Genomic DNA, 13,398 nt, shown 5'->3' with positions numbered 1-13,398 from the left:
CCCGGGTTTCAAGACCTCCAAAGGAGGAGGCTCCACACACATATTCCAGTGGGGAAGAAGAGCTCTTCCCCTCAGGATGGAAGCCCTTCCCTCTTGAGGGTGGACTTGGGGGGCCTCTCTCCCTGCAGCCTGCCTCCCCCTTGGGCCCCCTCCCCTCCCCTCCCCTCCCTCCTTGGCCCAGCCCCAGCCAACCCCCCCCAGCCCCCCTGGCCCTGCCTCCTCCCTGGGGCTCCCTCCTTGGCTGGCTCCACCGCCTGCTCCCTTGGGCTGCACTGGCCAGGCCCGCCCCCTTCCCTTCCCTCCCTCCCTGCCTCCCTCCCTCCCGATAAAACCCCTCGGCCGCCTCCAGCCCTGGACAGGCTCCGGGCGCCTTCCTTCCTCCCTTCCTCCTGCTCCCCCAGCGCATCTTCCTCCTCCGACCAAGAAGGTAAAGGGCATCGGGGCTGGGGCTGGAAGAGGGAGACTGGGGAGGGCAGAGAAAGGAAGGAAGGAGGGCTGCACGGGGGGGGGGGGGGGGGGGGGGGGGGGGGGGGGGGGGTCTGCGGCCCGGGGGGGGGGGGGGGGGGCGGTGAGGGGGGATGTGTGTGTGGACACACACACACACACACACACACACACTCACACAGATAGATGGTGAATTGTAAATGTGTATTGTTCTAATACATGGGTATGCCTTGTCTTTTTTAAATTGCATGCATGTCCTTTGGATGTGTGTTTTAGTCACTCCCTGCCTCCATCCACGAGGAGAGCAGGGGAAGGAGTACTATATCTAGATATAGACATATGTGTGTGTGTATTATTAAATACAAACACATATACATATTATGTATGTACCTTGTTGAAGAGGCGGGGTAGAAATAAATTTTATTATTACACATGTGCACATGCACAAACACACACACACATATACGTACTCGATGTATATATACACACACTCCACACTCTGGGTGTGTAAGTATATATGTTTATATATACACACATAGAGTATGTGTATATATGTGTGTAAATCATAGAATCATAGAATGCATAGATATATGTGTGTGTATGTCTATATATATATATATATATATACACACACACACACACACATACACACAGAGTGTAAGTATATATGTTTATATATACTTACATACATATATATATATATACACACACATACTCTGTGTGCATATATATATATGTATGTGTGTGTATATACATATAAACATACCTACACACACAAACATATAATCTGTGTTCATGTGTGTATGTGTAACATATGCTTATATATATAATATATATACATATTCTCTCTCTGTGTGTGTGTGTGTGTGTATATATATATACATAAACATATACTTACACACACATATATACATATACTCATATATACATATAAACATAATTACATATGCACACACAGACATATATACATATACTCTGTGTTCATGTGTACGTGTATATATAAACATATGTTTAAACACACAGAGCCCTCCTTATCCACAGATTCTTTATCTGTGGATTCAGCTTGGAAAATATTCCACAAAGTATAAATTCCCAAAAGTAAGCCTTTTCCTTTGCCGTCTTATAGAAGGGGCACCATTTTATTGTGCCATTGTATACAATGGGGCTTGAGCGTTTACACTTTTTGGTACTGGGGGTGTCACCAAGGGCTCACTGTGTGTGTGTGTGTGTGTGTGTGTGTAGAGGGAGCCTCACTCTGGAAGGAGAGCTTTGGAGGTGGCAACCTGTTTTCCTGGAGGTGGCCCAGTTGGGGGGGGTGCCCCTGGGGCAGGGTGACCCACCACCTCAAAAAGGTGGCCATGCCAGAAGAAGGTTGGGCATGACCCAAGGAACGCTTCCAACCCTCCTAGCCATGTAAAGCCATGCTCTGAAGGGAAGACACTAAGGGATTCCTCCTGCAGAGAAGGCGGGAATGGTAGAGGACCAAAGAAAAGCTAGAAGCATGAATAGAAGTGGAGAAGCTTGCTTCTTAGTCCTGCTCCAAAGAGAAGGATGTAGGGAATTCCTCCTGGAGAGAGGGTGGGGATGGAGGACATGTCCTAGAAAAGGAGGACAGCTGGTCCCCCTCTTCTGGGGGCTGGCCACCCCTCCCCTCCCCCCCCTCCCTCCCCCCCCCCCCCCCCCCAAATGCTGGGGGCACTGGGGGACGTGCAGGGGGGCAGCAGCTTTGGGCCCTTGGGGGGGGGGCATTTCTGCTTGTGGGGTCCCTGCTTGACCCAAAGCCCCGCCCCTCTGAGCTTTCTCCTCCAATCCCCGAGCTCCATCTTTCTTTCCCCCCTTCTCCCCTCCCCTCCACCTGACAACATCCAGTTCCTATGGACAAAAAAGGAACAGATGCCCCATAGATGCCTAAGGAGGGGGGTGCTGGCAAAGGAGAGGGTCTGCCAGACCTTTTCCTGGGGGAGACTCCTGCCAGGAAACCAGTGGCCTTATTACAGATCCAGTTGGCTAGGCGGCAAAGTACAACAACACCCCAAATCCACAAACCAGCCACACTTTTGATTAGGGCCACCTGAATGCAACTCCTGTGTTTTGTGCCTTCGGGGTGGCCAATGAAGGCGTCGCTCTTTTGGGGATGTGGGCTGTTATTGTACCATCAGGTACAAGCGTGTGGTCAACAATAGCATCCATAGAATAACATGTAGACTGCAACAACATCTAGCATCCACAAAATAGTGATACGTTTACTGTTGTTGTTAGTTGCCCTCGAGTCGGTTCTGACTCATGACGACCCTGTGGATGAGACCTCTCCAAGAATCCCTATCCTCCACTGCCCTGCCCAGATCCTACAAGCCCTTGCCCATAATTCCCCTGATTGAGCCTATTCATCTGGTTTGTGGTCTTCCTCTCTTTCTTCTACCCTCTACCTTTCCTAGCATTATTATTTTTTCTAGTGATCTGTGCCTTCTCATTATGTGGCCAAAGTACGATAGTCTCAACTTGATCATCTTTGTTTCCAAGGACAGTCCAAGGTCTGATCTGTTCAAGGACCCATTTGTTTGTTTTCTTGGCTGTCCATGATATCCTAAGTACTCTTCTCCAGCATCACATTTCAGATGAGTTGATTTTCCTTCTGTCTGCTTCCTTCACTGTCCAGCTCTTGCATCCGTACACGGTAATTGGGAATACAATGGCTTGAACAATTCTGACTTTAGTGCTTAGTTGTATGTCTTTGCTCTTCAGTATATTTTCCAGGCCCTTCATAGTTGCCCTTCCCATTCCTAGTATTCTTCTTTCTTGACTTCGGTCTCTATTCTGGTCAATGTTTGATCCTAGATATGGGAATTCTTTTAACTATTTGAATACAGTTATTAGGGCAACACAAATGCACACCAGGCTTTTGTGCATTTTGAGTTGACCAGTAAAGATATTGCTGCTGCGTTGATTTGGGGTGTTGATGTAGTCTGAAGTACAAGCAGGTAGTTCAAAGGACAATAAGGCCGCTGAGTATGTTAACACTCAACATCATGTATTTTGTGCATTTGAGTCAGCCAATAAAGGTATTGCTGTTTTGTACATTTTAAATGTTATTAGAATTCAAAGATATAGCCATGCTAGTCCGTAGAATCAGTACATAGAGAGATCTTGTAGCACCTTTGAGACTTACTGAAAGATGTTATTGTAATCTAAAGAACAAGTGGGTGGTCTAAAGGACAATAAAGTTGCTGAGTACAATAACATCCAACATCCACAAAACATCTATACTGTACCTTTATTAGGACAGCCCAAATGCACATCATGTATTTTGTGCATTTGGGCTGGCCAATAAAGGTATCACTGTTTTGTGCATTTTGGATGTTATTGTACTCAGCAGCTTTATTGTTCTTTAGACTACCTGCGGTGGAAGCATGGTACACACACACTGAAGTGACTGACTTCAGTGCTGATCTTTTTCTGCCCTGTGGGTTTGCCATTTCTCCCACAAACAAACAAGTCCAGAAAGGACAAGGGAGATGCCAACATTCACCCCTCTCTCCTTTATCCTGTGGCAAAAAAGGGAGATAGGACACTATGTGAAGTGTCAAGGGGTTAATTCAAAATCAGTAGCTGCCAGCCTGGGCTGGATTACAGACTCCCACCAGCCTTTCCATGACCTGGAGATGATGGGATCCATAGTTCGACAACATGTGTTAACAACCCACCATTGGGAACCAGTGGTTAGGTGTATACCTGAAAGGCAGCTCACCTCTCTGCATTCTCCATCTTTGCACTTTTGGCAAAGGAAAAAGCAAGGGGGGTGTTCTTCTCTACCCATCATAGGAGTCTGGCTGTGGAGGCTTCACCACATCTCCAGGTTTCTGCAGTCTTCCTCTAGTGCCATGTAGACTTGGGACTTGGGGTTGCTGTGCATACTGAAGTCTCAGGAGTATGGGGGGGGGGGGGGGGGGGGGATAAAAGTCTCATGAAAACTTATAAGGCTGAAATTGGTTCCTTATTCCCAGTTCTGTATTTGCATAAAAATTCAAAACACAGTAAAATTATTCAACTGAACAAAGACATGAGGTTTGAATGCCAGTGAACTCCAGAAATATCTTCTAAATACCTGATGGTGCATGTTGCCTTATTTGTCTGAATGATTTAGCTATGTTTCCGATATTTGTGCAAATAAGGAACTGGGGAGAAGGAATCAACTTTCCCCTACTCTAAGGCTGGAGAATGTGCCATCCTTAAGATATTGTTGGACAGCAAATCTTATGAGCCGTAGTGAGCATAGCCAGTGGGGAGAGATTCTGGTTACATGCTCCCCAAACCTCCATATCTAGGACTCTATCACACTACACTGTTATGTGTGTGCCTTCTAGTCACCTGCTAATTTAGTGTGACCTGTGATTTTTTCATAGGGTTTTCTTAAAGGTAAAGGTAGTCCCTTGACATGAATGTCTACTCATAACCAACTGTAGGGGGCGCTGCTCATCTCCGTTACTAAGCATTGTCCAAAGACGAATCTCGTTGTCATGTGGCCAGCATGACTGCACCGAACACTGTTATCTTCCCACTGAAGTGGTACCTATTTATCTATTTGCATTTGTATGCTTTCGAACTGCTAGGCTGGCAGAAGCTGGGACTAGTGACAGAAGCTTACCCCATTCAACACTTGGGTCTTGAACTGCCAACCTTCCAATCTTCTGATCATCAGAATTGGCATCTTAACCACTAAGCCACCCCATCTCTGGGTTTTCTTAGACAAGGAATAATCAGAGGTGGTTTTGCCATTTCCTTTCTCTGAAATATAGCCTAGCCATAAAGCATCTGGTATTTGTTGGGTGCAGTCTGGCTTACATACCTAGAAGAAAATATCAAATAGTGGCATATTCCCATATTACAAAAGTGAGGAATCTACAACATTTAGGTGTTGTGAACCTATAAACCCCATCGCTGCCTGATTACTGAAAAAATGTGTGGGGATTATTTGAACTTGTGTCTATCCACATCTGGAGGGCCACTGATTTTTTTACGTTCCATTCTGGCAAGGTAATGTCAAAAGAAAATCTACCACCTCATTTTGTATACAGTGCACCCTTTGTTTACGCGGGGATCCGTTCTGGACTCCCCACATAAAACAAATAATGCGTATACTCAAGCCCCATTTAAATGAATGGGGCTCGTGCACACGGTGACGCGGTGGCACGCGCATGCCACGGGCACATGCCCCATTCATCTCTATGGGATGCGCCACCCCTTCCTCCCCACGCGGCTTTTAGCATATGCTGAAAGCTGCGTAAAGCGCACCCACATATGACTCGGATGCACTGTAATATGTAAACTGGCTCTTTGTCAGAATGGGTAGTAGTAATCTAGAGAGAGATCTGGGTAGATGTGGAAACCAAGAAATCTGGTAGATGGGCTTTCAACCAGTCAAGAAACATTTGGTCAGCTGAGCACTGAATTATTGTAAAGTATTTTTAAAGCATTGTGTTTACTAGGTCAACTACAACAAATACTTTGATCATCAGCTGGTCTGATGCCTGGATAACTCTAAATGCAAACTTTTTCTTCATCATCACCATCATATCCCATCTTTTTCTCAGTTTAGGCCTGAAGGCAACTTATAACTTGAAATAAACCTACCAGTTATTCTGAAATAATTAAATTAACTTCTTTAAAATTGTAATTAATTAGTGTAACTGGTAACAGTGTTGGGTGAGGGTTATGGAACAGCAGCTTTGCAGGTCTCACACAAGCCAAAAATCTTTTAAACTGGATGTGCCATGGATTTTATGTGTGTCCAAACCTTTGATTTTATGTGTGCCCAAACCTCTGCAGCTGAGCAACGAAGCCTTCCAATTTTTATGGCCAGAGGCCAGAATACAACATCTGATGATCTCTTTGACTAAGGCTGAATAGTACGCAGTGAATAAATCAACAATTCTGTCCTAGGTGCATACTTAAATTGGGGTTATTTTTGGAAATGGAGGGGAGGAACTAAAGAATAGATTTTTAAATTCTTGTATTAAATGTTAGTATTTCCTTTGAGAAATACTGATGTTGAAAGAGAACCTACTACATTACTGATTACTGAGCAATTGCAATCAACAACTTACCTGAACCTGCTGAATGATCACAGATTGCTTCCTCTTAGCACTTAGATAACAGACAAACATTTGAGCATGGTCTGAAAGTGATACACCTTCTTTTTCAGAAAGTGGTTGTAAATAGCTGCTTGCTGTGGCAAGTAAAGATCTCCACCAGCTACAGCTGCTTTTATAAGCGGAAGAAGAATTGATTTCTTTCCTTTAATGTGTAACAAATGAACACATGAAGCTGTGCTGTTTATTTATTAGTTACATTAACATCCCACCTTTCCTCTAGTGAGCTCTAGGCAGAATGCATTATTATGTTCCACACCTTTTCACAGTAGGTCTCGGAGGAGGTCAGGCTGAGAGTGACTGGCCCAAAGTCGTCCAGTGAGTTCCCTGAGCCTGTGAGGACTGTTGTTGCTGTGTGCCTTCAAGTTGTTTCCGACTTGGGGCAACCCTAGGGCAAATGTATCATGGGGTTTTCTTGGCAAGATTTGTTCAGAAGAGGTTTGTCATTGCCTTCCCCTGAGGCTGAGAGCATGGGACTTGCCCAAAGTCACCCAATTGGTTTCATGGTGGAGCTGGGAATCAAACTCGGGTTTCCAGAGTCGTAGTCCAACACTCAAGCCACTACACTGCACTGACTACCTGTGAGGATTGGAACCTAACCTGCTGCATTTTCCAAAGTCTGGCCACACCACATTGGCTCTCATAGCTAGCTGGATCATTAGTCCCTATTACTCAGGACTATCTGTTCTGGGACAGAGAGCACTTACCAGATGTGTAGGTTTTTAAAATCCAGAAGCACCAGTCAGTCAAACTAGTTGAAAGGAATTATGGGAGCTATAGACTAACTATACCCTCTGACTATCAGTGGCTCATTAATTGGAGGTGGTTCTGTGTATCTCAAGCCTCTACTTGGGGTGGAGTTATGAGCGGTGTTATGAACCTTTCTCACTGAGCTATGTATGGTCATGGGGCTGGTAAAATGATTAATGTTCAAACGTTTGCAAACTTCATTCCATAGCTTTCTCACTGTTTGATTTGTGAGCACTCGCCCTCTATTTCACTGGAATTATCAGCTCTTGATTAATCAGAAACATCTGTACCTTTAAAGAGTCTTGCTCCAGAGAAAATTGCCTGTAGGTATATTACATCCCTAAGGTGGGATTCTGGGAGCTGAGTCCAAATGAATAACTTTTCTGAGCTCTGTTTCTTGGCCACCTTTGAAGACCTTGGTCTAACCATGGCAGTTTATAATACAAAAAACAGTACAGCCCAATATAAAGCAGATTATAAAAGCACCTTAAGTTTAAACAAATGTAAAATAAGCCAGTTACAGTGGTACCCTGGGATACGAATGCGCCGCCTTACGAAATTTCCGGGTTACGAAAAAAATCCATTTAAAAAAACTGTTCCGGGTTACGAAGGTTATTTCGGGTTACGAAAAAATTTTTGGTGCTTTTCGGCGCTATTTCGCACGAAATCGCGGCTTTTCCCCATTAGCGCCTATGGCTTTTTCGCCTTACGAAGATTTTCGGGTTACGAAAGCGGCGGCGGAACGAATTAATTTCGTAACCCGGGGTACCCCTGTATAATAAAATACAACTTCCAATATCTAACAGTTTCACATAACATAAAATCTTTTCAGTTAGAAACAGGAGAGATCAGATAAATTTTTAAAGCCCGCTTAAAAGTGAATTCAGAAGAAGCAAGTCATTCATCTCTCTCTTTCTGAAGGTAACTCCATAGGATGTGAGAGCCATTACCGACAATCCCTGTTTCTAATTCTTGTCAATGCGTCAAGCATATCTGTTGGAACTTCTAACATGAACATTTTCAAGTACAGTGCAATCTGTACCTGCTGATTATTTGGGAAGAAATCAGGGTTTCATGACTTAAGTTTCTTCCTTAAATTTACTTGGCATGATTACAGTGAAGAAGACAGTGAAGGGGCTAAAAGTAACTTTGTGGTCAGTAAAGGAAGCAATATGTATGTCTTGAACCTAACCAATATACAGATGGCACCTGTTGCTTGAGCAAAAAATTACAGCTTGAGTTTTTGAAAGTACCAAAATTATTATCTACTGATATCTAAAACAAAGGAGCAGGAGCAGTAGAGCAGGACTTATATCTAAAACAAAGGAGCAGGAGCTGCCAATTCTGTTTTCATGGAAATCGTCTGCAATGCATCCTGTTCAGTGTCCCTTTTACAACAACTGTGGTACTGTATATATATATTTTTTACAGTGCCTGTGTGTACTTGGAATAATGAGTGTCCTGATTCCAGCATCCCAAGCACTATCCTTTGCAATAAATGGATTACTTTTCATAGGAACTGTCTTTGGAAACAACACTCAACGTTCAACCATTTCTGTCCAAAAGGAAGCAAGTAAATATTCAGACCCCAAACAGCTTGAAACTATGGTACTACTGTGGGAAATAAAATGGATTTAATTGTGAACTTTTGTTACAAGAATATGAAAAGAACCTAGTTTTGGATCAGACCAAATGTTTATCTAGTCCAGCATCCTGTTTTGCACAGCAGCTAAATAAGATGCACCTGGAAATCCCACAAGCAGGATATGAAGGAAATATCTCAGCATCTGGCATTCCCCAGCATCTGGTGTTAATAGAGATAATAATAATAATAATAATAATAATAATAATAATAATAATAATAATAATAATAATATCATCATCCTCGGAAGTGTTCGGAAAACAACCTGCTCTCTTGATCCCTGTCCCTCATGGTTAGCGGCCCAGGGGGGACCGGCGGTAACATTATTGTTACGCCGGATAGTTAATACATCTTTGAGGGATGGGCTATTTCCATCTCAATTGAAATTGGCCATTGTAAAACCTATCTTAAAAAAGCCCTCCCTCGACCCCCTGGTACATAATAATTATCGGCCTGTTTCGCTGCTACCATTTTTGGGTAAGGTGATCGAGAGGGCGGTTGCAATCCAGCTTCAGGCGGTCTTGGATGAAACGGATTATCTGGACCCATTTCAAACTGGCTTCCGGGCGGGTTACGGGGTTGAGACGGCCATGGTCGCCTTGGTCGATGATCTCCGTCTGAGCATCGACAGGGGAAGTGTGTCCCTGCTGGTGCTCTTGGACATCTCAGCAGCTTTCGATACCACAGACCATGGTATCCTTCTGGGACGCCTGGCAGAGGTGGGGATCGGGGGCACTGCGCTCCAGTGGTTCTGGTCCTACCTCTCTGGGAGGTCCCAGATGGTGCAGCTGGGAGACGTGTGCTCCGACGAGCAGACCCTTAAAACTGGGGTCCCTCAAGGAGCCATTCTGTCTCCCATGCTATTTAACATTTACATGAAACCGCTGGGAGAGATCATCTGGAGACATGGGGCGTGGGGTTATCAGTACGCTGATGACACCCAAATTATTTTCTCTATGTCTCCGACTGATGCAGTGACTGAGGATGGCGTCTCTCCTCTCGTGGCCTGTCTAGAGTCAGTAATGGGCTGGATGAGGGAAAACCGACTCAAGTTGAATCCAGAGAAAACGGAGGTACTAGTGATAGGTTCTCCTGGTCCAGGAATGGCGGTGGTTCCACATGTCCTGAATGGGGTCACGCTCCCTGTGAAGGACTCCGTGCGCAGTCTGGGGGTGCTTCTTGACTCGTCGCTTCACCTGACTGCTCAGGTGAATGCGACGGTCAAGAGCACCTGTCATCAGCTTCGGCTTATTTGCCAGCTGCACCCATACCTGGCCCAGAGGGACCTAGAAACTGTTGTACATGCTCTGGTAACTTCGAGACTGGATTTCTGCAATGTACTCTACATGGGGCAACCCTTATACCAAACTCGGAAGCTGCAAATGGTGCAGAATATGGCAGCTCGGCTGGTCACTGGTGCTCCCAGGACCAGCCATATAACTCCGGTTTTGAAAGATCTCCATTGGCTGCCCATTCGCTTCCGAGCTCAATATAAGGTGTTGGTGATTACCTATAAAGCCCTAAATGGCTTGGGCCCAGGATACCTAAAGGACCGCCTCTCCCCGTACATTCCGCCTCGCACCCTCAGAACATCTGGGCAGCAATTACTGAAGGTGCCTGGGGCTAGGTTAGCCTCCACCACCCGGAGGACATTTTCCACGGCTGCCCCAGCCCTTTGGAATACGCTGCCCACTGAGCTCCGCTCGACCACCACCCTGGCCCAATTCAGGAAGGACTTAAAAACCTTCCTGTTCCAACAGGCATTCCCCGACTAAAAATCCTGTGGGCCTCCTCCTCTTCCGTGGCCAAGAGGTTGGGCTAAGGGGTTTTTAATCTGTTGGTTTTTGTTGATAGTTTTTATTGTTTGTATGGTTTGCCTGTAGTTGTATTTTTATATTGTTATGGCACCATTGTTTTTAACCCTTGTTGTAAGCCGCCCTGATCTTGGGAAGGGCGGGATATAAATAAAAATTTATTATTATTATTATTATTATTATTATTATTATTATTATTATGTCTTCCCACCTCTCCCAATTGGATCAAGGCAGCATCACAACAGAATTTTAAAAATACAATTAAAACATTACAATATTATTATCACACAAGATAAAACCACAGTTAAAAGCATAAAATCAACAATCATGGGGTCAGATGCTCTTGTTCCATACAGAAACAGTCTGTAATTCATAGAAGGTCAGGTGGGTATTGTAGATAGCCACAATTATCCTTGTCCTGTCTGAACTTAACTAATTTCCTTTTAAAGCTATCCAAAATGACAGCTGTAACAATATCTTGTGGCAGTGAATTCCTCAGTGTAATGATACACTGTGTGAAAACGTATTTCTTTGTTCTGTCCTACATTCCCACCATAGGGCTTCATGGAATGACCCTAGATTCTAGAATCTTGAGAGTGCAGATCTTCTCTTTTTTTGTTTTTAAACACCATGTGTAATTTTATAAAATAGACTGTGCCTCCCATTTCCCTTTTTTCAGCAGAGCGTCTTGCAGAGTAAACCCTGCAGCAGAAACACTTGGCAGCATTTCTCTGAAAGTTGTAAAGGGGAGTTTTCATTTTAAACAAATTGGAACCAACTTTAGTTTTGTCTTACATCATTTCTGCTAGGTACTAGTAGTGGCACATAGTGCTGGTAATGAACTGGTAAAGAACATTCTGGCTTTCAGTGATTAGTTAGTAGCCAATTCAAACAGATACAGTACTACACTGATTTAATGCAAACATCAGATTATTGTAATGAGTAACAGTTTTCCCTGACAGCCAGAATGGTGCAGCCAGAATCAGATGTTGGCAAGAAGACTAACTTCATGATGTATACATTGGCTGCAGCAATGCTCATATCAATCTGTTCTCTTTTCATAAAGACAGTTTAGTTTAAAATAATACTAACAGACCCAATTTTTAAAATAAATGTATTAATAAATTAAGTGCATAATTATCTTGAATAATTCAGTCATGTTTCTTCCCCACCTATGCTAAAATGAGATTTTACTCATGTTAGAGCAATAAGTAGTAAAGCTTCAGGCTTTAATTGATTAATTGGCGAGATTAATCAACTAAAGCCTTAATCACAGATTACATTTTGAACCTTGGTTAATTGGTGGAACTTGCAACATGTGAAGACTCAGGGATTTAGGATCAAAAATGTGCCAGGCCTTTCTTGTTGGAACAGATTTTGTAGAAAAAGCAACATAAAAACAGATTATTTTTTTCTCATTTGTATCCAAAAGCTAGTGAGAAAATTGCATTCTGAATGGCAGGCAACTGGATGAAAAAATAATGAATCATCATTAGTGTAAATATATCTTTTAGCTCTGTCTAGATATTCTCTTAATCAGACCTTGAACTCATTTATTTGAACACTGATGATATATCTGGATATAAAAGGGAGGATTCCATGTTCATAAAATGTGTTTTTCTTCTGACAATGTGCTGGAACTTCATTAAGTCTGGCTGTAAAATGGTACAATCAAAAATTGTGCCCTCCTTCCCAATATGGAGATGTAGTCATGTAATATGAAAGAGCAAGGCTTTAACTCTGTCCAGTTATGCTGTCATTACTAGATTATGAACAGCCAGCCTGGTGTAGTAATTTGAGTGTCAGACTTACTCTGGAGACCAGGATTCGATTTCTAGCTTGGCCATGAAACCCACTGGGTGATCTTGGGCAAGTTCCATGCTCTCAGCCTCAGGATAAGGCAATAGCAAGCCTCCTCTGAACAAATCATGCTAAGAAAAACCCATGATAGGGTTGCCTTAGGGTTGTCCTAGGTCAGAGACAACTTGAAGACCCACAGCAACAACAAAATAGCCTAACCATAACCAGTCTTGCACCTGACAATTAAAAAAGAATTATAGTAATGTGGCCCCCATATTCAATGCTCAGATAGCATTTCTTCCACTTATAAGAATTGTATTTTCCCTGGACTTAAAAGGGACCTTGGCACCAGTATTGATGCTTTACTGATAGAATAACCCTTCATGTTTGTAACCAGATTCTGACTGTTTCCCAGAGATTTATCTAGCTGTATGATGTAAAGCAACCAATAATAGATGGGGTGAAGAGGAAAAGCAATGCAGGCTGGAGGGAAGTTTGGTAGGCTGAGTGCCAGTAGGCATTTCTACACATGCTGTTTCAGCTCACACCTTCCATAGCTCTCATATTTCAGAAGGAGGCCCAGAAAGGGAACAGGAATCACCATGCAGCTAATAAGAATATACTGGCATCAGGTTATTTTGGGGATAGTTTGTGCAGCTCATATCACAAAGAAACAGAGCTGAGTTTATTTGCATTATCATGCTACCTCAGATGGGTGTGTCAGAACTGCATGCTGCCATTACCTTATCAATAACCTGCTGGTACCAGGAAAAGAGAAGAAACCTGCTTGCAGATACTCTTC

The 13,398-nt window shown here is 43.6% G+C and overlaps 1 protein-coding gene across 1 annotated transcript in view; it reads left to right on the top strand.

Annotated features, from left to right (window-relative positions):
- Positions 1-312: 312 nt before the first annotated feature.
- The window catches only part of CARNS1 (carnosine synthase 1), a 37,507-nt gene continuing 24,421 nt past the window's right edge, over positions 313-13,398 (top strand). Inside the window, 1 exon segment of the mRNA XM_042445715.1 lies at positions 313-427. The gene's annotated coding sequence lies outside the window, so the exon portion shown is untranslated.

Source organism: Sceloporus undulatus, chromosome 1, assembly GCF_019175285.1.
Source record: "Sceloporus undulatus isolate JIND9_A2432 ecotype Alabama chromosome 1, SceUnd_v1.1, whole genome shotgun sequence".
Taxonomy (NCBI): Eukaryota; Metazoa; Chordata; class Lepidosauria; order Squamata; family Phrynosomatidae; genus Sceloporus; species Sceloporus undulatus.
Note: the sequence above shows the minus strand (reverse complement) of the source record. Positions and strands in the feature narration are given on the sequence as shown.